At 35.6% G+C, this 23088-nt stretch overlaps 1 long non-coding RNA gene across 1 annotated transcript; it reads right to left on the bottom strand.

The window, feature by feature from the left end:
- Positions 1-1990: 1990 nt before the first annotated feature.
- LOC141559499 (uncharacterized) lies at positions 1991-9993 on the bottom strand. Its single transcript, XR_012487444.1, has 4 exons — positions 9920-9993; positions 6863-6921; positions 2607-2721; positions 1991-2105 (listed from the first exon to the last, which is right to left on the bottom strand). It is a non-coding gene; the product is annotated as an uncharacterized LOC141559499 (long non-coding RNA).
- Between the last annotated feature and the right edge of the window lie 13095 nt (positions 9994-23088).

The raw sequence follows: 23088 nt of genomic DNA, 5'->3' as shown, positions 1-23088 counted from the left end.
GGAGAAATTGTTGACTTGAAAACTCCCCTCATGGCACTCCTGAGACTTTAGGAATTAGTCCCTAGTTTGCATGTCATAAATGTTGTGTGTGTCCTGTCTGTGTTTGTGATTTGACTGACTGTCTTTTTGTTTTAAGAAGTTCTGTTATGTTTTAAGAACAATGATTATACAATTTGGCAATTGATTGTTTCAATGTTGCAAAGGTCCTTAGCAGAAAAGAAAAATAAAAAGAAAAGTCGCATAAAAGAAAAGTTATTTTTACTTCTTGTTGGACTTACTTGTAACCTGTTTGTACTAATTTAAAAGATAAAGGAACAGAAAAAGCTTGGCTACTTTTAAAGTCTGACAAAGAAGCAGTCTTCCAAAAACCTGCTAGAAGGGAAAAAAAAAAGACGGCAATAAAACCTTATAAGATTCAAGTTGCAGTTCTCCCTCTAGGGAAGGTAAGAGAGAGAATATTATAGTTGATTTAAAAAAATACAGGATGGGTTCATTTTAGCAATTCCTGAAAATAAATTGATCTAGCCTACAATCTGGTCCAGAGTTCCCAAAGAATTATTTCCAAAAGTGGGTGGGTGAGTCATCTCTAAACAGAAGGGAGTCTGAGAAATGAACTATCCTGGTTGCTTTTCTCCTTCATTAGCTGGTTTCCCTAGACTTCAGTTGAGGTGTTTAGGGCATGGACTTACTGCTTTAGGGCTGGAATTCACCTGGCTTACATTCTGTTTATACTGTGCAAGAGAGTTAACATCTCCTAGTTAGATGGGTCCTGCTCAAAGTGGAGGAGCAGGTACCTGGATAGTTGGCCAATTTGATCTGTCTCCCTTGTGTTGGGCTGAATGTTCCACAGAGACTGCGACTTAAATGAGGAAATAGGAAAGCACACAAACGAAAAGGACCACACTCCTAATTTAATAATTGTTTATTAACATAATGGAAAAATCACAATGGCTCCCTTCCCAAACTCACCTGCTCCAGTCCAGGGGACCACCATCCTCCTGGTCTCCCTGGCTCACACTCTAGATGTCATCTTCAAATTCTCCTCCTCTCTCACTTGCACAACCCATCTGTTGCTTACACCTGGAGATTCCATCTTTGCAACATTTCTGACATATGCCCCCTTCTCTCCTCTGACCCCGCCCACCACCCTGGTGCCAGCTGTCAAGTCTTGCCTGAATTATTGCAGTATGGCTGAATGAAACATTGCTGCCATTTGCTTGGAACCTTTTTAATGTAGCTCTTTCTAGAGTTCTCTCCCTACTATCTCTGCCTCTCCTGGCTACTCTGGCTTCTTTCCACTTTCAGCACTGAGCATAGTGTATTAGCACATAGGTGGGCTTTAAGAAATGGTTACTGACTGGTTAGAATGTTTCAATTTTCACATTACATTTAAGATGACAACTATGGGTATAATTTCTGACATTTGCTTTAATTTCTCCAACATTTGAACATCCCTCTACAAAAACAGCTTTTCAGTGCTTTGTTTGTTTGAGCATTTTCTCTAGCTTCATTCCTGTTTGAGAGAAGAAATTAAAGAGGAAAAGAAGAAAAGATTTTGTAACATGATGCTGAATGATACTTATATGAAACATCTTGTCAAAAATTTACAATTTGCAATAGAGGACAAAAACACAGCTTAGGATGACACAAGTCTTTCACATTGCATGTTTTTGAGGGGGGCGTAGTAGAAACAGGATAGCTTTTCCAGGATTGTGTGTGGGCAATGTGTGAGTATGTGGGGAGTTGGGGGGAATTGGGGTGTATGCCAGGGGTTTTGGGCGTATCTGTGTCTTGTATATGTTCATTATGTGGAACTGGTACCATCCTGTTACTCTTATTTTTTGTCTGAAGATTGACATCAACTCCAAGAAACAAAGCACCTCTGGGAACATTATCTCCTCAGAGATCTGAGAAATAGCTGAATTCCATAAAGAGGAATGTCTTATTGTCTTATCCCACAAATCCATGGGAAGCTTCCTGGCCTAAAAACTACAGCATTCTAATAAATTCTAAATTTTTTTACTAATGTGTCATAAATAAAATAATACCTTTTTACATCTGTGATTATATACTTCTTTTGATTCTTCTTATGGCACTGGAATAATCTGTAATTCAGAGTAAGTTTATAAGGTTTATTTACTGCATATTCTGAGCTCTATGTAAAATATAATCAAGCTATATATATATATAGACTTTATAGCTAAGACACTGACTAGATTTAGGAAAAACAAGCTAAGAGTAAACTAATAGGTTAAAATGTTTGTGTTGTATAAGAGTAGGAGATGGGGATTAGGAGTTGAGGGGTGGGAGAGAGACTGGGAGAGAGAGAAAAACAGAGGCAAAGAAAGGAAGGGAAGGAGATAGGGGGCCTATGGAAACAGGGTGAGGGAGGAAGGAAGGCAGAAAGAGGCATGGAAGGAGATAAAGAGAGACAGAAAGCATGAACACCTATCAATCACTTTAGGAATTAAGAGGGACTGTAATAGTAAAAGGGAATGTAAGACAAAAAAGAAAAAAAAAAAGTGGTTAAGGCTTACAAGGGCCAAGTAGGTAGAAATGGGTTTTATTCAATAAGAATTTTTGTTATAAATATAGAAAGAACTTACCTAGTAAATAATGCCAATATACTATTCTTTTTATCTTTGTCTTCTTGTCTCTCTTTCTTCTCTTGTTTTTTATCTTTTGTTCTTTTTTTATCTGTTTTTCTTTTGGTTTCTTTTACTGAGTCAAAGAATAAGAATAATTTCATGAGGGAAACACAAAAAGTGTCCGATTAGTATTTGCAAGAAACAGCAGCCACAGGGAGGAAAAACTGACGAGGGAAAGCCATATCCCTCCAGTGTGAGACAGGAGAACTGAAGTCCCAGATGGGTGACTAACTAGTATGCTCTAAGGCTTTTTTTCACTGCACAAAGGGGAGCTAAACAATATGGCCTGCAACCATCTCACTAACACTATTTGTTTATGATCTGTGCTGTTTTTCAGGAACTTTTTTCCCTGGCAAGGAGCAATTTCACACCAAGAAAGCAGGATTGGGATATTCAAAAGCATAATCCACTTAGCCAAATATTTAACAGTCTAATTTCACCTTGCTAATATCATTAAAATGAAGCAGAATGTGAAGTAGCCTCAAAAGGCTGGCCAAGGAGGTGCATCTATTTGCATTTGGACCCTTGCTTATCCAACCAGGCTTCTAAGGCCAGGCTCAGTTGGCCAGGTGATTAATCTCTCAGAGAAAACTGAGTGGTTCTCCAAAAATGTGCTGGAATTCACAATACCAAGCAAGAGGGCAGCTTAAGTTACAGAACTCAAGATAAAATCTCTTTCATAAAATGCCTTCTATCCAGGTTGTCTATCCAAATCATGCGGATCCAAATAATGTCTTTTTTTATATACCAATACATGTGTGTCCCAAGTGACAGTCATCTAAAAGAGGCATCTCTTTGGGGAGGAATCAAGCTTCACTGCAGCCAGATGGCCTCATGCATAAAGTGCCACTGATGTTGGACTGGACATTCTCTAAATTCAAATCCAGCTTCACTCACTTCACTGACTGCTACTCTGAGTGATTCTAGTTGCTGCTCTCTGGCTTTTTCCCTAAGACTATATTCCCTAAAAATAGTAGCAGATGGAGGATATTCTGGGAAGATGCAAGAGTAGGGTATAAAATTCCAAGCTCTCCAGAGGAGCAGGAAGACTGTTGGCTGCAGACATTTGCTGGGGGCGGGAGAGCGATGCTTTTGGTTTGGGGTTCTAGGTAAGAGCAACACCTATTTTTTCCATTAAAAAAAATGAACAGATGCCAAAAAAAGAAAGCACCCAACCATAGAAATTTACTATGGGAATAGGGAAGAGTAGGGTTCATCTTTAGATGAGAACACTGAGGTTTTTTTTTTAAAAAGCCTCTCAATGGCTACGTACCTGCAAAGAATGTATAGAAAAATGCAAAAAAGACTTCCAAAATCTGATAGATTTGAGAAAAAAAATTTAAAAAATAATTAATAACCATTCAATAACATAGTTAAACCCAATAGAAAATGAGATATATCCTTAAAAAAGAATAAAATAATAAACCCAATTCTATAAAAATAACAGTCGGGGAAGGAGAAGGCAGTGAATGTATAAGAGACCAAGAAATTACAAAACAGAGAGGATGAAAAGATAAAAGAGAATGTGAAACATAAGAAAAACAACAGATCTGGAGAGTATATTAAGAAAAGAAAATTTAAAAATAAGTGGATTGTACCTGAAAGCTGTCACCAAAAGAAGTACCTTGTCAAAATAGTGCAAGAAATTAAAGAAAATTGTCTTGGAGGACAATTGTCCTAGTGGGGAAAGTAGACCATTCCAAGAAGATTCTACATAAAACAACACACATAGGATGGGGCAGCTAAGTGGCGCGAAGGATAGAGCACCGGTTCTGAAGTCAGGAGGACCTGAGTTCAGACCTAGTTCTCACAGTACACACTTCCCAGATGTGTGACCCTGGGCAAGTCTCAACTCCAGTTGCCTCAGCAAAAACTAACCACAAAACAAAAACAAAAACAATACACACATATTTATTGTGTGACTCAACCTTTTAAAACCCCCAAATCACAGAAAAAAATTTATAAGAAACAACAATCCAAAACGAAACAAAATAAAACCCCAAAAATGGAATTCAAATATGCTTGAAGTCCATTTAGAGTTGTACGGAAATTATCAGCTGCCTTAAAAACACTGTAGATCCTGGCATAATATTTGTTGACAGTTAAAAGAACTAGGCCTGGGCCCAAAAATATCCTATCTAGCAAAATTAACATGTGAATAAAAAAGGACATTCCATGAACTTGAAGATTTCCAGGACTTTGTCTCAACTAAAGGCAAACTTAAATAACAGAGAAGAACCGACATCAAAGATTAATTTCAAGTGACTCAAGGACAAGTTTTTATGGAAAATGTTTTTTATGGTACATGGAATTGTGTACCATATATTTCAGATTTCCATCAGTCATGAGGTAGGCTAAAAGACAGATTGGGATAGAGCTGAGTATTATCGAAGAGTAAAAAATAAAACTATCTAGTAAAAGATAAAAATTATAATGATTCTATATAAATGAGATCCAGATGAAGAATTGACAGAGAGATATAGAGCTAGGAGAAGAACTAGTAGTTCTGAAAACCTACTCAAAATAGGAATATGGGTTAAAAAGGGAACAATACATACATACATACATACATACATACATATATGTATATATTTTACACACCCACATATGTGTGTTTATATATATGCATACATATATGTATCTATATATACATGTATATGTGTGTATATAGATAGATAGACATAGATATAAATATGTCATATATGCCATGATAAAGTGAGATGTAGAAGGTTGTATAGATATATGGCAGTGACAAGGTATGTAGGTTAACAGCACAGGGATAAAGAGAAATGGAAAAGGTGGTTGGGGGAGAAAATAAGGCAAGGACTTATGGGTAGGGGGAGGTAAATTATATGAAATAACAAGGAAAGTTAAGGATTAGAAGTAGAAGAGTTAGCATGCAGAAGAAATAAACAGGTACAATAAGGATCAGGAATAGAATTTATTAAGAAAGAAAAAGAAGATTAGTAATCGCTGATCTCAGACAACAACCAAATTTGAAGACTAAATCAAGAGAAATCTACATTATGTCACTACTATATGTGTGTGTGTGTGTGTGTGTGTGTGTGTGTGTGCACACTACACACAAATACGCACATCTCTCTATTCTTAGGGGGTTAATTTATAGCCTTATTTGGGAAATAGGGGGATTTAAAAATGGAAAAAAGAGTAAAGTGAAAGTGTAGAGCACCGATCAAAAACATAACCCACAAGAAAGAAAAGAGGGATCTGTTCTATTATGATATATGGTTTCTTGAAATAGAAATTGTTACATATTTTGAATCCTCTCAGGTTTCACTGCACTTATAAACAATGTTTGGTTTTGTTTTCCTTTCTAGTCTTTCTCTAAATGTGTATTTTGTTTTGAATAAATAAAAAAGATTAATATCAATCATAGTAAGATTATTTAGAAAATATTTAGAAAATCTATGGAAAACAACTCATGAGAAAGTTTTAATTAACCTTACAGCTTTCTACATAAAACATTGGTATTATTATAATCTCTGAGATTTTTATTACAATTCTACCTCTCCAAAAGTAGTGATTATCAGCTCTGGTGAGTAATAAGTGAAATACAGTCAAATCCTGAAAAGGGGGCCAAAGTTAAACTTTTTATGTCAGGTTGTATTTCTTCCCGCTGAATTAAAACCAATTCAGTGTACATCTATAACAACTATTCTGCCAGGGGTGCTAGGGAAGGAAAGAAGAAATGAGGACATGAGTGTCTGAATGAGCTTACTTTGCCTTGTACAAGGCCATGAAAAACAATTTCCCTGAGTATTTACACAAATCTTTACTTAGAATTTATCCTGTAGCTGAACACAAATACTCAAGTATCCACACCAAGGTCCTCTTGCTGGCAATAGAAAAAGGAAAGTTAACGATGACAAGCGCGACATAAATAAATTTTGGGGAGAAGGGAAAGTAGTAGGGTTAGAAAGGGATAGGAAAAACAGTGTAGCACTAACTGGAGTATCAGCTTCAGGGAAGGACTCTCCTGTTATGGACTAGAGTGACCTTTGGAAGTTCCAGTACATGGATTGTACTTGCTGAATAATCCTGAGTCAAAGACAATGATTAATTATTTGTAAGGAGAGCTCCTCAAAAATAAAAAATTTAAAAATTAAAAAAAAATTCTCTAGATTTGGTTGTACTTGCTAAAAATCCGTTTCAAATTGGGTTAAATGATGTATTTCAAAAATGAAGAAACTTACCATTCTCATTAGGCATGCTTTCTTCAATAATTTTGGGTTCGTAGCTTAAAGAAACATGCCTAGAATAGCAAATGAAAACAACCACCATGAAATCCAGGCTTTAAAAGAAAATATCAACATGACATTTCAGAAAATTATTTCTTTCACATTCTTTTATATCTGGAAAGTCCTTGCAAGAGAATCCAGTTGATTATGGAAAAGCCAAATCATATACCTTTAAGAATAAATTTTCACATTCTAAGTATCTCTCATACATCTAATCTGCTAAAGATGATGTCTTTTCCATTAGAAATGTTCAAAGAATTTTGAGAGTATTCATATCCACAAGGGGATTTAAAGAAATTTCTAGGAGTTGACCATGTGGAACTAAACATATGAAGTTCTACAAACCTTGAAGTAAGACATGAAACAAGCTTCTGAATGTAAAAAGGAGCTTTGTTTTTTTCTGCTGTGTCAGACAGGACCCATCCAATCTATTAAAGCTCATGAAAATGCTCACAAAAAGGAAGCTCACTCAAATTAATCAGCTGTCCTAATGTCACCCAGACAGAAGGGCCCAGTCTCAGTTTCATACCTTCATGTCTTTTAACACATGGACTTGTGGGTGGACACTGAGATCACTTACACTCTCTGTGCTCTAGGCATCTGACATTTTTGGAAAGAAGGTGCATTAACTACTTTGAGAGGGTGTATTTTTCCTTATCTGGGATTTCTTATATCCTTGAAAGGAATCAAAAACATGAAAGGTAAATCTTCACTTACAATGGCAGATAGGCTCAATTTGAGCAAAGGGCATTGTAAAAAGTCATTGTTTACATTTGTAGGGACCTGGAAAAGGAATCCTTTTTATTGTGGGAGAGTCAGGGCATGTCTCCAAGAATAATGTTCACATCCATAGTACACATCACATCTAGCCTGCTCTTGAGGGGTTCTTTATATTGGTGAACTTAAAGCAGGGGTTTGTGTGTCTGGGCCAGATAACTGCAGTTTTAAAAGGTAAAGAAGTTCACAAAGTTATGATAAGTCGAGAACTTGCCAGCAAAAAAACAAAAACCAATGACAAGAATTGTTTTCCTGCTGTCAAGTCCCAACTCAATCACAGAGTGTAGAGAGGATTGGGGAAGGGGAAGGAGGTGGTTCTGGAAACAATTAGAGACCAGTGTCTCTTATACAATCCTCCTCCTCCTGGGAAAACTGAGTTCAGAGAAGTTCAACGTGATTTAGAGAAGAATTGACAACTTAGTGAGGACGAGCAGAGTGCATTTCTGAGCCTGACATGTATATTTGCTGCTTGAATATGGACTAAGTCACTGCAGCTCTGGGTGGACTCCATAGGTATGAAAAGATTTTGACATGGAGGTTCCCAACTGCTTTGGGGGAATGGAAGTAGTTTCCTTCTATAGGAGAATTCCTTCAATCAATGCTTTCAAACTTGACCCAATCCTATTCCTCCCTAACCTGTTAAAAAATTTCTGCGACCCGGCTGCCTCTGGTGTATCTTCAGGCCTTTTTCCTATCTGCCAAGCACTTCCCTTGTCAGAGGACAGATGGGTCACTTCCCCAGGAACCTAAGGTCTACTCAGTGATACTGATTTCTTCTTCCATACACTGGTATTTATGAGGAGGAATAACACTGGGGCTGGCAATAGATTATAAATGTGTGTGGAATAAAACATTATAGAACAACTCCCCCAAATAAAAAGTGTGTCTTGGTCTCAAGAAATCTTCAATATCTTCTGAACACCAGGTTCATGAAAGGAAGATAAAGTTAAGAGCTAAGAGCCTGAGTGAAGAATGGAAAAGAGTAAGAGAAGAGAGAAGGGACAATCCAGGGACAGTTTTGCTATGACAACCAAGGGAATTTAGCTAAAGTCAGTTCAGTCTCAGACACAAAAAGAGAGAAAAAAAAAGAATCTCTCCTTTAAAATAAAAAGTTTAGCAATGTCAATTTGTTCCTTTTTATTTTAGCTTTGTAAACTAAAGAGCTAAAGGGCAGCATATTTGATTGTCTTTGAATAGACTCAGAAATATTTCTTGAAATAGAAAGACACTTAATTCAAAGAGAAGCATTTCTTTTGCGAGGTGCAGCTTCTCAGAGTAATCACAGTCTAAAGTACATAAAAGATGATCAATAGGTTGGAATTATGTGAGAACACAGATGTAGCTGGTGCTCCCAGAGGGCTTTGTTACACATGTGAAATTAAACTGGGGATTTGGGTGTGTGAACCTACAACCTGGAGATTTAGAAATGCAAAGTTGACCCAGTTGGGACATCATGGATTTCTCCTCTACAGCCAAGATGTTGAGAAGGAGAAATATCCTGAAATTGATCAGAGATTATAAGCATAAAGCAGGGGTTAATTGTGAATTTCATAGTATTTTTGTGGCAATTTAACAATCCTTAGGTATTTGAATGCTTGAATTACTGGGTCCGATTTTCCTGGACTCAAGAACTTTTTTTACTGTCCTCTCAGGTAGAGATCCTGCTTTAAGTGCTATGTGGCAAGAGCTACAATTAAGCCTCCACTTTCTTTCTTAATCCCTGCTTTAAGAGACATGTGTTCTCCCCAGTCAAGGAATAGTACCTCAGAAAATTTTGTTCTCTGGAATGACTGAAGCATCATATGGTTTCTAATCAGTCAATATGAAAATAGAGAATGTAGAAAAATACTTAAATAACAGATAATGGGACAGCAGCTAGAAGGCACATTGGAAAGGGCACCAGACATTGGAGTCAGGAGGCCTGTGTTCAATTTCAGTTCCAAACTCAAACCCTTAAAAATAAGTTTCTGATGCACCACAACTCATATCAACTCAGTGACTATGCAAATATTTTAAAAGAAGGAAATGATGTGGGTAATATAAGGGGCAAAGTTATTTTTGCAAGAGAGATAACTAAATTTTAAGCAAAAGTCACTTCTAGTCATGCATTTGGGGGCATGTAAATTCTTTCCAAGATATATTATTCCCTTTAAAAAGTGGATGTATTCAGAACCTTTGGAGGTCCTCTATTCAGAGCTAATTGGAATAAAGTTTGGGGGAAGAAGCGAAGCTCACTTTTGCTCATCCTCTATTATTAGTGGATCAAGGGTGTTCTTGTGATGAAATCCCAAGTGAAAATTCTTTACATCTGTAAGTATAAAAAATTCAAATGTCAATCCAAAGAAGCAGTAAAACGCATAATCAGAAAGATTGCTAGACAATTTTTGAAAGTGATAGTTTTCTCCTGTGGTTCATTGCAATGACACAGGTACAGATGTCTAGGACCTCTTCCTTCCCCCCAAATATGTATGATCAACTCGAAGGGCTAACGAGTTGCATGCTTCTTTACTGCAAAAGTTAAAATGTCACTGAAATCTAAAACACTCTATGACAGATATTTCGACCTGTGGGGCAATTTCTTGGAAATAAAATCATTTTGGGAAACATAGTAAACCATCTACACTCCCTGGGATGCAAAGGAAGCAAAGATGAAGATGGCCATCCCCTTTGCCAACAAGCAGCTAAAATACTTTTTCTCCTAAGATGTGATTATCAGTGTGTGTCAATAATCTACAGAATCCACTCAATGCATAATATGACCAAACATGGAGTTTGTTAGTGTAATTTAGAGCAGAAAATACCAATGACAAATCACGGAGGGGGGTGGGGGGGGAGGGAAGAGCTAAGGAAACTCAAATGCTGATCATATTGCTCCAGTCAGCCTTTATGAGACATTTTGGTGCAAAGAAAAAGACTGAAGCAGCAAAAAAATTGAGACTTTAGATATTTCATAGAATTGAATGTTTCTCTTAATTATTTCTAAATTGGAAACTGACAAATATACTTTAGAGTTCTCTACTAAGGGAAGACCCTCCAAAGCATGCTCATTTCACTCATTAAGGTTGCTGTTTGCTCAGAATTGCTATCATTGGAGGATTCGGGGAGGAATTCAAGCAATCTTAACTGTTGTAGGAAACATGTGTGTATGTGTAAAGGAGAGTTATGTGTATGTGTATAATATGAAAATATATGAACTTAGCTTACTTATATTATCATACTTTATATTCATAAATATATCAATTTGTAATTCCACCATGATGTGGTGTTTAGAGAAAACAAAAAAAAGTAGGAAAAACTATAAACTAAAAAAATACACAGCTGAACAAAAGAGCTATTTGCTAGGGAGAAAGATGTACTTTCAGGAATATAATTTCATGTATAAATATATACATTTTGAGGAAATTGGCAATTTATCGTAATGTACACTGAATCCTGGCCAGTTTATAGCTGGCCACATCTCAGTGTTCACTAGCAAAAAATAATACAAACCTATGCAACTGGATAACATAACTACATAGTGAACACTGAGATGTGGCCAGCTATAAACTAATTTTTCTAAAAACAATCAATAATCATCTTATGATCTCACTATACTGAAATCAACAAATACACAAAATAAGTGGCGGGACTCACCCTCATCAGATGACCAATTGCTTTCTTCTCTTTCATTACTTTTTATTTATCAGCAAGGAATGAAGTGAAAAGAAAGAAGAAGGAAAAGAAACATTAATCCTCTTTCTAAAAGAGTCTAGAAAGGCCTAATTAGATTTAAGATCTTTTCTAAAACAAAACATCATTTACATTTGCATGAGTGCTCTTCAGTGTGACACAGAGAATTTGCAAATCTCCAAATATAAAATTCATATTCACAATATAGCTCACACCAAGGTAGCTGCCATTCCCGGAAGCATTTTTTTTTTTTACACTGATGAAAGGAAAGTGAGAATTTGTGTCTATGAACCTAATACCTGGATATTTAGAATTGCAAAGTTGACCCAGTTGGGACATCATGGATTTCTCCTCTACAGCCAAGATGTTGAGAAGGAGAAATATCCTGAAATTTCTCAGAGATTATAAGCATAAAACAGGGGATAGGATATGGCAAGTTAATTATGAATTTCATAGTATTTTTGTGGCAATTTAAAAATCCTTAGGTATTTGAATGCTTGAATTATTGTGTCCGATTTTCCTGGCATCAAGCACTTTTTACTGTGGTGTGAGTTAATGTCCTCTCAGGTAGAGATCCCTCTCTACTCAACTTATTTTTGCTTTAAGTGCTATGGGGTAAGAGCTACAATTAAGCTTCCACTTTCTTTCTTAATCCCATTTCACTCAATCACTGCTTTAAGAGACATATCTTCTCCCCAATCAAGGAATATTACCTCCAAAAATTCTGTTCTCCGGAATGACTGAAGCATCATATGATTTCTAATCAGTCAATATGATAATAGAGAATGTAGAAAAATACTTCAAATAAAAGATAATTGGACAGCAGCTAGAAGGCACATTGGAAAGAGCACCAGACATTGGAGTCAGGAGGCCTGTGTTCAATTTCAGTTCGAAAGTCAAACCCTTAAAAATAAGTGTCTGATATTCCACAACACATAGTCACATCCCAGTGACTATGCAAGTATTTTAAAAGAAGGAAATGATGTGGCTAATATAAGGGGCAAAGTTATTTTTGCAACAGAGATATCTATATTTTAAGCAAAAGTCACTTCTAGTCATGCATTTGGGTGTATGTAAATTCTTTCCAAGATATATTATTCCCTTTAAAAAGTGGATGTATTCAGAACCTTTGGAGGTCTTCTATTCAGAGCTAATTGGAATAAAATTTGGGGGAAGAAGGGAAGCTCACTTTTGCTCATCCTCTATTATTAGTGGATCAAGGGTGTTCTTGTGATGAAATCCCAAGTGAAAATTCTTTACATCTGTAAGTATAAAAAATTCAAATGTCAATCCAAAGAAGCAGTAAAACGCATAATCAGAAAGATTGCTAGACAATTTTTGAAAGTGATAGTTTTCTCCTGTGGTTCATTGCAATGACACAGGTACAGATGTCTAGGACCTCTTCCTTCCCCCCAAATACGTATGATCAACTTGAAGGGCTAACGAGTTGCATGCTTCTTTACTGCAAAAGTTAAAATGTCACTGAAATCTAAAACACTCTATGACAGATATTTCGACCTGTGGGGCAATTTCTTGGAAATAAAATCATTTTGGGAAACATAGTAAACCATCTACACTCCCTGGGATGCAAAGGAAGCAAAGATGAAGATGGACATCCCCTTTGCCAACAAGCAGCTAAAATACTTTTTCTCCTAAGATGTGATTATCAGTGTGTGTCAATAATCTACAGAATCCACTCAATGCATAATATGACCAAACATGGAGTTTGTTAGTGTAATTTAGAGCAGAAAATACCAATGACAAATCACAGCGGGGGGTGGGGGGGGAGGGAAGAGCTAAGGAAACTCAAATGCTGATCATATTGCTCCAGTCAGCCTTTATGAGACATTTTGGTGCAAAGAAAAAGACTGAAGCAGCAAAAAAATTGAGACTTTAGATATTTCATAGAATTGAATGTTTCTCTTAATTATTTCTAAATTGGAAACTGACGAATATACTTTAGAGTTCTCTACTAAGGGAAGACCCTCCAAAGCATGCCCTTTTCACTCATTAAGGTTGCTGTTTGCTCAGTATTGCTATCATTGGAGGATTCGGGGAGGAATTCAAGCAATCTTAACTGTTGTAGGAAACATGTGTGTATGTGTAAAGGAGAGTTATGTGTATGTGTATAATATGAAAATATATGAACTTAGCTTACTTATATTATCATACTTTATATTCATAAATATATCAATTTGTAATTCCACCATGATGTGGTGTTTAGAGAAAACAAAAAAAAGTAGGAAAAACTATAAACTAAAAAAATACACAGCTGAACAAAAGAGCTATTTGCTAGGGAGAAAGATGTACTTTCAGGAATATAATTTCATGTATAAATATATACATTTTGAGGAAATTGGCAATTTATCGTAATGTACACTGAATCCTGGCCAGTTTATAGCTGGCCACATCTCAGTGTTCACTAGCAAAAAATAATACAAACCTATGCAACTGGATAACATAACTACATAGTGAACACTGAGATGTGGCCAGCTATAAACTAATTTTTCTAAAAACAATCAATAATCTTCTTATGATCTCACTATACTGAAATCAACAAATACACAAAATAAGTGGCGGGACTCACCCTCATCAGATGACCAATTGCTTTCTTCTCTTTCATTACTTTTTATTTATCAGCAAGGAATGAAGTGAAAAGAAAGAAGAAGGAAAAGAAACATTAATCCTCTTTCTAAAAGAGTCTAGAAAGGCCTAATTAGATTTAAGATCTTTTCTAAAACAAAACATCATTTATATTTGCATGAGTGCTCTTCAGTGTGACACAGAGAATTTGCAAATTTCCAAATATAAAATTCATATTCACAATATAGCTCACACCAAGGTAGCTGCCATTCCCAGAAGCATTTTTTTTTTTTACACTGATGAAAGGAAACTGAGAATTTGTGTCTATGAACCTAATACCTGGATATTTAGAATTGCAAAGTTAACCCAGTTCAGACATCATGGATTTCTCCTCTACAGCCAAGATGTTGAGAAGGAGAAATATCCCGAAATTTCTCAGAGATTATAAGCATAAAACAGGGGATAGGATATGGCAAGTTAATTATGAATTTCATAGTATTTTTGTGGCAATTTAAAAATCCTTAGGTATTTGAATGCTTGAATTATTGGGTCCGATTTTCCTGGCATCAAGCACTTTTTACTGTGGTGTGAGTTAATGTCCTCTCAGGTAGAGATCCCTCTCTACTCAACTTATTTTTGCTTTAAGTGCTATGGGGTAAGAGCTACAATTAAGCTTCCACTTTCTTTCTTAATCCCATTTCACTCAATCACTGCTTTAAGAGACATATCTTCTCCCCAATCAAGGAATATTACCTCCAAAAATTCTGTTCTCCGGAATGACTGAAGCATCATATGATTTCTAATCAGTCAATATGATAATAGAGAATGTAGAAAAATACTTCAAATAAAAGATAATTGGACAGCAGCTAGAAGGCACATTGGAAAGAGCACCAGACATTGGAGTCAGCAGGCCTGTGTTCAATTTCAGTTCGAAACTCAAATCCTTAAAAATAAGTGTCTGATATTCCACAACACATATCAACCCAGGGGACTATGCAAATATTTTAAAAGAAGGAAATGATGTGGCTAATATAAGGGGCAAAATTATTTTTTTAACAGAGATATCTATGTTTTAAGCAAAAGTCACTTCTAGTCATGCATTTGGGTGTATGTAAATTCTTTCCAAGATATATTATTCCCTTTAAAAAGTGGATGTATTCAGAACCTTTGGAGGTCGTCTATTCAGAGCTAATTGGAATAAAATTTGGGGGAAGAAGGGAAGCTCACTTTTGCTCATCCTCTATTATTAGTGGATCAAGGGTGTTCTTGTGATGAAATCCCAAGTGAAAATTCTTTACATCTGTAAGTATAAAAAATTCAAATATCAACCCAAAGAAGCAGTAAAACGCATAATCAGAAAGATTGCTAGACAATTTTTGAAAGTGATAGTTTTCTCCTATGGTTCATTGCAATGACACAGGTACAGATTTCAAGGACCTCTTCCTTCCCCCCAAATATGTATGATCAACTCGAAGGGCTAACGAGTTGCATGCTTCTTTACTGCAAAAGTTAAAATGTCACTGAAATCTAAAACACTCTATGACAGATATTTCGACCTGTGGGGCAATTTCTTGGAAATAAAATTATTTTTGGAGACATAGTAAACCATCTACACTCCCTGGGATGCAAAGGAAGCAAAGATGAAGATGGACATCCCCTTTGCCAACAAGCAGCTAAAATACTTTTTCTCCTAAGATGTGAGTATCAGTGTGTGTCAATAATCTACAGAATCCACTCAATGCATAATATGACCAAACATGGAGTTTGTTAGTGTAATTTAGAGCACAACATACCCCTGACAAATAAAAAGGGGGAGAGCAAAGGACACTCAAATGCTGACCATATTGCTCAAGTCAGCCTGTATGAGACATTTTGGTGCGAAGAAAAAGACTGAAGCAGCAAAAACTTTGAGACTTTAGATATTTCATAGAATTGAATGTTTCTCTTAATTATTTCTAAATTGGAAACTGACAAATATACTTTAGTGTTCTCTACTAAGGGAAGACCCTCCTAAGCATGCTCATTTCACTCATTAAGGTTGCTGTTTGCTCAGAATTGCTATCATTGGAGGATTCGGGGAGGAATTCAAGCAATCTTAACTGTTGTAGGAAACGTGTGTGTATGTGTAAAGGAGAGTTATGTGTATGTGTATAATATGAAAATATATGAATTTATCTTACTTTATATTCATAAATATATCAATTTTTAATTCCAACTTGATATGGTGTTCAGAGGAAACAAAAAAAAAGTAGCAAAAACTATAAACTAAAAAAATACACAGCTGAACAAAAGAGCTATTTGCAGGGGAGAAAGATGTACTTTCAGGAATATAATTTCATGTATAAATATATACATTTTGAAGAAATTGGCAATTTATCGTTATGTACACTGAATCCTGGCCAGTTTATAGCTGGCCACATCTCAGTGTTCACTCTGTAGTTTTCTTATCCAGTTGCATGGGTTTGTATTATTTTTTGCAATAAACTAGTTTTTCTAAAAACATTCAATAATCTTCTTATGATCTCACTATACTGAAATCAACAAATACACAAAATAAGTGGCAGGACTCACCCTCATCAGATGACCAATTGCTTTCTTCACTTTCATTACTTTTTATATTTCAGCAAGGAATGAAGTGAAAAGAAAGAAGAAGAAAATGAAACATTAATCCTCTTTCTAAAAGAGTCTAGAAAGGCCTAACTAGATTTAAGATCTTTTCTAAAACAAAACATCATTTACATTTGCATGAGTGCTCTTCAGTGTGACACAGAGAATCTGTAAAGCTCCAAATATAAAATTCATATTCACAATATAGCTCACACCAAGGTAGCTGCCATTCCCGGAAGCATTTTTTTTTTTTTACACTGATGAAAGGAAAGTGAGAATTTGTGTCTATGAACCTAATACCTGGATATTTAGAATTGCAAAGTTGACCCAGTTGGGACATCATGGATTTCTCCTCTACAGCCAAGATGTTGAGAAGGAGAAATATCCCGAAATTTTTCAGAGATTATAAGCATAAAGCAGGGGATAGGATATGGCAAGTTAATTGTGAATTTTATAGTATTTTTGTGGCAATTTAACAATCCTTAGGTATTTGAATGCCTGAATTATTGGGTCCGATTTTCCTGTCATCAAGCACTTTTTTACTGTGGTGTGAGTTAATGTCCTCTCAGGTAGAGATCCCTCTCTACTCAACTTATTTTTGCTTTAAGTGCTATGGGGTAAGAGCTACAATTAAGCTTCCACTTTCTTTCTTAATCCCATTTCACTCAATCACTGCTTTAAGAGACATATCTTCTCCCCAATCAAGGAATATTACCTCCAAAAATTCTGTTCTCTGGAATGACTGAAGCATCATATGGTTTCTAATCAGTCAATATGATAATAGAGAATGTAGAAAAATACTTATACTTAAAGTAAAACATAATGTTACAGCAGCTAGAAGGGACATTGGAAAGTGCACCAGACATTGGAGTCAGGAGGCCTGAGTTCAGTTTCAGTTCGAATCTGAAACCCTTAAAAATAAGTGTCTGATACTCCAAAACTCATAGTCACAACCCAGTGACTATGCAAATATTTTAAAAGAAGGAAATGTTGCTGGTGATATATGAGAAGTCTATTTTTGAATTCGAGACCTCTAAATTTCAAGGAAATGTCCCTTCCATTTGAAGGTATGTACATTCTTTATACAAGGTATCTTCTTCTCTAAAAAAATGAAGGTATTCTGAACCTTTTGAGGTCCTCCTTACAGAGCTAATTGGAATAAAGTGTTTGGGGAAGAAGGGAAGCTCACTTTTTCTCATCTTTTATCCTGTTTGACTCAGGTGTATTGTTATGACGGTAATGAAAATACGATTCCAATATATCTGTAAGTATAAAAATATCCAATAACAAACCAAAGAAGCAGTCAAATGCATAAATCAGACAAGTTTTGAAAGTGATAGTTTTCTCATGTGGTTCCTTACAATGACACAGGTACAGGTTTCTAGGACCTCTTCCTTCCCCCCAAATATGTATGATCAACTCGAAGGGCTAACGACTTGCATGCTTCTTTACTGCAAAAGTTAAAATGTCACTGAAATCTAAAACACTCTATGACAGATATTTCGACCTGTGGGGCAATTTCTTGGAAATAAAATCATTTTGGGAAACATAGTAAACCATCTACACTCCCTGGGATGCAAAGGAAGCTAAGATGAAGATGGACATCACCTTTGCCAACAAGCAGCTAAAATACTTTTTCTCCTAAGATATGATTATCAGTGTGTGTCAATAATCTACAGAATCCACTCAATGCATAATATGACCAAACATGGAGTTTGTTAGTGTAATTTAGAGCACAACATACCCCTGACAAATAAAAAGGGGGAGAGCAAAGGACACTCAAATGCTGACCATATTGCTCAAGTCAGCCTGTATGAGACATTTTGGTGCGAAGAAAAAGACTGAAGCAGCAAAAACTTTGAGACTTTAGATATTTCATAGAATTGAATGTTTCTCTTAATTATTTCTAAATTGGAAACTGACAAATATACTTTAGTGTTCTCTACTAAGGGAAGACCCTCCTAAGCATGCTCATTTCACTCATTAAGGTTGCTGTTTGCTCAGAATTGCTATCATTGGAGGATTCGGGGAGGAATTCAAGCAATCTTAACTGTTGTAGGAAACGTGTGTGTATGTGTAAAGGAGAGTTATGTGTATGTGTATAATATGAAAATATATGAATTTATCTTACTTTATATTCATAAATATATCAATTTTTAATTCCAACTTGATATGGTGTTCAGAGGAAACAAAAAAAAAAGTAGCAAAAACTATAAACTAAAAAAATACACAGCTGAACAAAAGAGCTATTTGCAGGGGAGAAAGATGTACTTTCAGGAATATAATTTCATGTATAAATATATACATTTTGAAGAAATTGGCAATTTATCGTTATGTACACTGAATCCTGGCCAGTTTATAGCTGGCCACATCTCAGTGTTCACTCTGTAGTTTTCTTATCCAGTTGCATGGGTTTGTATTATTTTTTGCAATAAACTAGTTTTTCTAAAAACATTCAATAATCTTCTTATGATCTCACTATACTGAAATCAACAAATACACAAAATAAATGGCAGGACTCACCCTCATCAGATGACCAATTGCTTTCTTCACTTTCATTACTTTTTATATTTCAGCAAGGAATGAAGTGAAAAGAAAGAAGAAGAAAATGAAACATTAATCCTCTTTCTAAAAGAGTCTAGAAAGGCCTAACTAGATTTAAGATCTTTTCTAAAACAAAACATCATTTACATTTGCATGAGTGCTCTTCAGTGTGACACAGAGAATCTGTAAAGCTCCAAATATAAAATTCATATTCACAATATAGCTCACACCAAGGTAGCTGCCATTCCCGGAAGCATTTTTTTTTTTTTACACTGATGAAAGGAAAGTGAGAATTTGTGTCTATGAACCTAATACCTGGACATTTAGAATTGCAAAGTTGACCCAGTTGGGACATCATGGATTTCTCCTCTACAGCCAAGATGTTGAGAAGGAGAAATATCCCGAAATTTTTCAGAGATTATAAGCATAAAGCAGGGGATAGGATATGGCAAGTTAATTGTGAATTTCATAGTATTTTTGTGGCAATTTAACAATCCTTAGGTATTTGAATGCCTGAATTATTGGGTCCGATTTTCCTGTCATCAAGCACTTTTTTACTGTGGTGTGAGTTAATGTCCTCTCAGGTAGAGATCCCTCTCTACTCAACTTATTTTTGCTTTAAGTGCTATGGGGTAAGAGCTACAATTAAGCTTCCACTTTCTTTCTTAATCCCATTTCGCTCAATCACTGCTTTAAGAGACATATCTTCTCCCCAATCAAGGAATATTACCTCCAAAAATTCTGTTCTCTTTAATGACTGAAGCATCATATGGTTTCTAATCAGTCAATATGATAATAGAGAATGTAGAAAAATACTTATACTTAAAGTAAAACATAATGTTACAGCAGCTAGAAGGGACATTGGAAAGTGCACCAGACATTGGAGTCAGGAGGCCTGAGTTCAGTTTCAGTTCGAATCTGAAACCCTTAAAAATAAGTGTCTGATACTCCACAACTCATAGTCACAACCCAGTGACTATGCAAATATTTTAAAAGAAGGAAATGTTGCTGGTGATATATGAGAAGTCTATTTTTGAATTCGAGACCTCTAAATTTCAAGGAAATGTCCCTTCCATTTGAAGGTATGTACATTCTTTATACAAGGTATCTTCTTCTCTAAAAAAATGAAGGTATTCTGAACCTTTTGAGGTCCTCCTTACAGAGCTAATTGGAATAAAGTGTTTGGGGAAGAAGGGAAGCTCACTTTTTCTCATCTTTTATCCTGTTTGACTCAGGTGTGTTGTTATGACGGTAATGAAAATACGATTCCAATATATCTGTAAGTATAAAAATATCCAATAACAAACCAAAGAAGCAGTCAAATGCATAAATCAGACAAGTTTTGAAAGTGATAGTTTTCTCATGTGGTTCCTTACAATGACACAGGTACAGGTTTCTAGGACCTCTTCCTTCCCCCCAAATATGTATGATCAACTCGAAGGGCTAACGACTTGCATGCTTCTTTACTGCAAAAGTTAAAATGTCACTGAAATCTAAAACACTCTATGACAGATATTTCGACCTGTGGGGCAATTTCTTGGAAATAAAATCATTTTGGGAAACATAGTAAACCATCTACACTCCCTGGGATGCAAAGGAAGCTAAGATGAAGATGGACATCACCTTTGCCAACAAGCAGCTAAAATACTTTTTCTCCTAAGATATGATTATCAGTGTGTGTCAATAATCTACAGAATCCACTCAATGCATAATATGACCAAACATGGAGTTTGTTAGTGTAATTTAGAGCACAACATACCCCTGACAAATAAAAAGGGGGAGAGCAAAGGACACTCAAATGCTGACCATATTGCTCAAGTCAGCCTGTATGAGACATTTTGGTGCGAAGAAAAAGACTGAAGCAGCAAAAACTTTGAGACTTTAGATATTTCATAGAATTGAATGTTTCTCTTAATTATTTCTAAATTGGAAACTGACAAATATACTTTAGTGTTCTCTACTAAGGGAAGACCCTCCTAAGCATGCTCATTTCACTCATTAAGGTTGCTGTTTGCTCAGAATTGCTATCATTGGAGGATTCGGGGAGGAATTCAAGCAATCTTAACTGTTGTAGGAAACGTGTGTGTATGTGTAAAGGAGAGTTATGTGTATGTGTATAATATGAAAATATATGAATTTATCTTACTTTATATTCATAAATATATCAATTTTTAATTCCAACTTGATATGGTGTTCAGAGGAAACAAAAAAAAAAGTAGCAAAAACTATAAACTAAAAAAATACACAGCTGAACAAAAGAGCTATTTGCAGGGGAGAAAGATGTACTTTCAGGAATATAATTTCATGTATAAATATATACATTTTGAAGAAATTGGCAATTTATCGTTATGTACACTGAATCCTGGCCAGTTTATAGCTGGCCACATCTCAGTGTTCACTCTGTAGTTTTCTTATCCAGTTGCATGGGTTTGTATTATTTTTTGCAATAAACTAGTTTTTCTAAAAACATTCAATAATCTTCTTATGATCTCACTATACTGAAATCAACAAATACACAAAATAAGTGGCAGGACTCACCCTCATCAGATGACCAATTGCTTTCTTCACTTTCATTACTTTTTATATTTCAGCAAGGAATGAAGTGAAAAGAAAGAAGAAGAAAATGAAACATTAATCCTCTTTCTAAAAGAGTCTAGAAAGGCCTAACTAGATTTAAGATCTTTTCTAAAACAAAACATCATTTACATTTGCATGAGTGCTCTTCAGTGTGACACAGAGAATCTGTAAAGCTCCAAATATAAAATTCATATTCACAATATAGCTCACACCAAGGTAGCTGCCATTCCCGGAAGCATTTTTTTTTTTTTACACTGATGAAAGGAAAGTGAGAATTTGTGTCTATGAACCTAATACCTGGATATTTAGAATTGCAAAGTTGACCCAGTTGGGACATCATGGATTTCTCCTCTACAGCCAAGATGTTGAGAAGGAGAAATATCCCGAAATTTTTCAGAGATTATAAGCATAAAGCAGGGGATAGGATATGGCAAGTTAATTGTAAATTTCATAGTATTTTTGTGGCAATTTAACAATCCTTAGGTATTTGAATGCCTGAATTATTGGGTCCGATTTTCCTGTCATCAAGCACTTTTTTACTGTGGTGTGAGTTAATGTCCTCTCAGGTAGAGATCCCTCTCTACTCAACTTATTTTTGCTTTAAGTGCTATGGGGTAAGAGCTACAATTAAGCTTCCACTTTCTTTCTTAATCCCATTTCACTCAATCACTGCTTTAAGAGACATATCTTCTCCCCAATCAAGGAATATTACCTCCAAAAATTCTGTTCTCTGGAATGACTGAAGCATCATATGGTTTCTAATCAGTCAATATGATAATAGAGAATGTAGAAAAATACTTATACTTAAAGTAAAACATAATGTTACAGCAGCTAGAAGGGACATTGGAAAGTGCACCAGACATTGGAGTCAGGAGGCCTGAGTTCAGTTTCAGTTCGAATCTGAAACCCTTAAAAATAAGTGTCTGATACTCCACAACTCATAGTCACAACCCAGTGACTATGCAAATATTTTAAAAGAAGGAAATGTTGCTGGTGATATATGAGAAGTCTATTTTTGAATTCGAGACCTCTAAATTTCAAGGAAATGTCCCTTCCATTTGAAGGTATGTACATTCTTTATACAAGGTATCTTCTTCTCTAAAAAAATGAAGGTATTCTGAACCTTTTGAGGTCCTCCTTACAGAGCTAATTGGAATAAAGTGTTTGGGGAAGAAGGGAAGCTCACTTTTTCTCATCTTTTATCCTGTTTGACTCAGGTGTGTTGTTATGACGGTAATGAAAATACGATTCCAATATATCTGTAAGTATAAAAATATCCAATAACAAACCAAAGAAGCAGTCAAATGCATAAATCAGACAAGTTTTGAAAGTGATAGTTTTCTCATGTGGTTCCTTACAATGACACAGGTACAGGTTTCTAGGACCTCTTCCTTCCCCCCAAATATGTATGATCAACTCGAAGG

This window comes from Sminthopsis crassicaudata, chromosome 3 (genome assembly GCF_048593235.1).
Source record: "Sminthopsis crassicaudata isolate SCR6 chromosome 3, ASM4859323v1, whole genome shotgun sequence".
Lineage (NCBI taxonomy): Eukaryota > Metazoa > Chordata > Mammalia > Dasyuromorphia > Dasyuridae > Sminthopsis > Sminthopsis crassicaudata.
The sequence above is the reverse complement of the archived record's forward strand: the minus strand, read 5'-3'. Positions and strand labels throughout refer to the sequence as shown.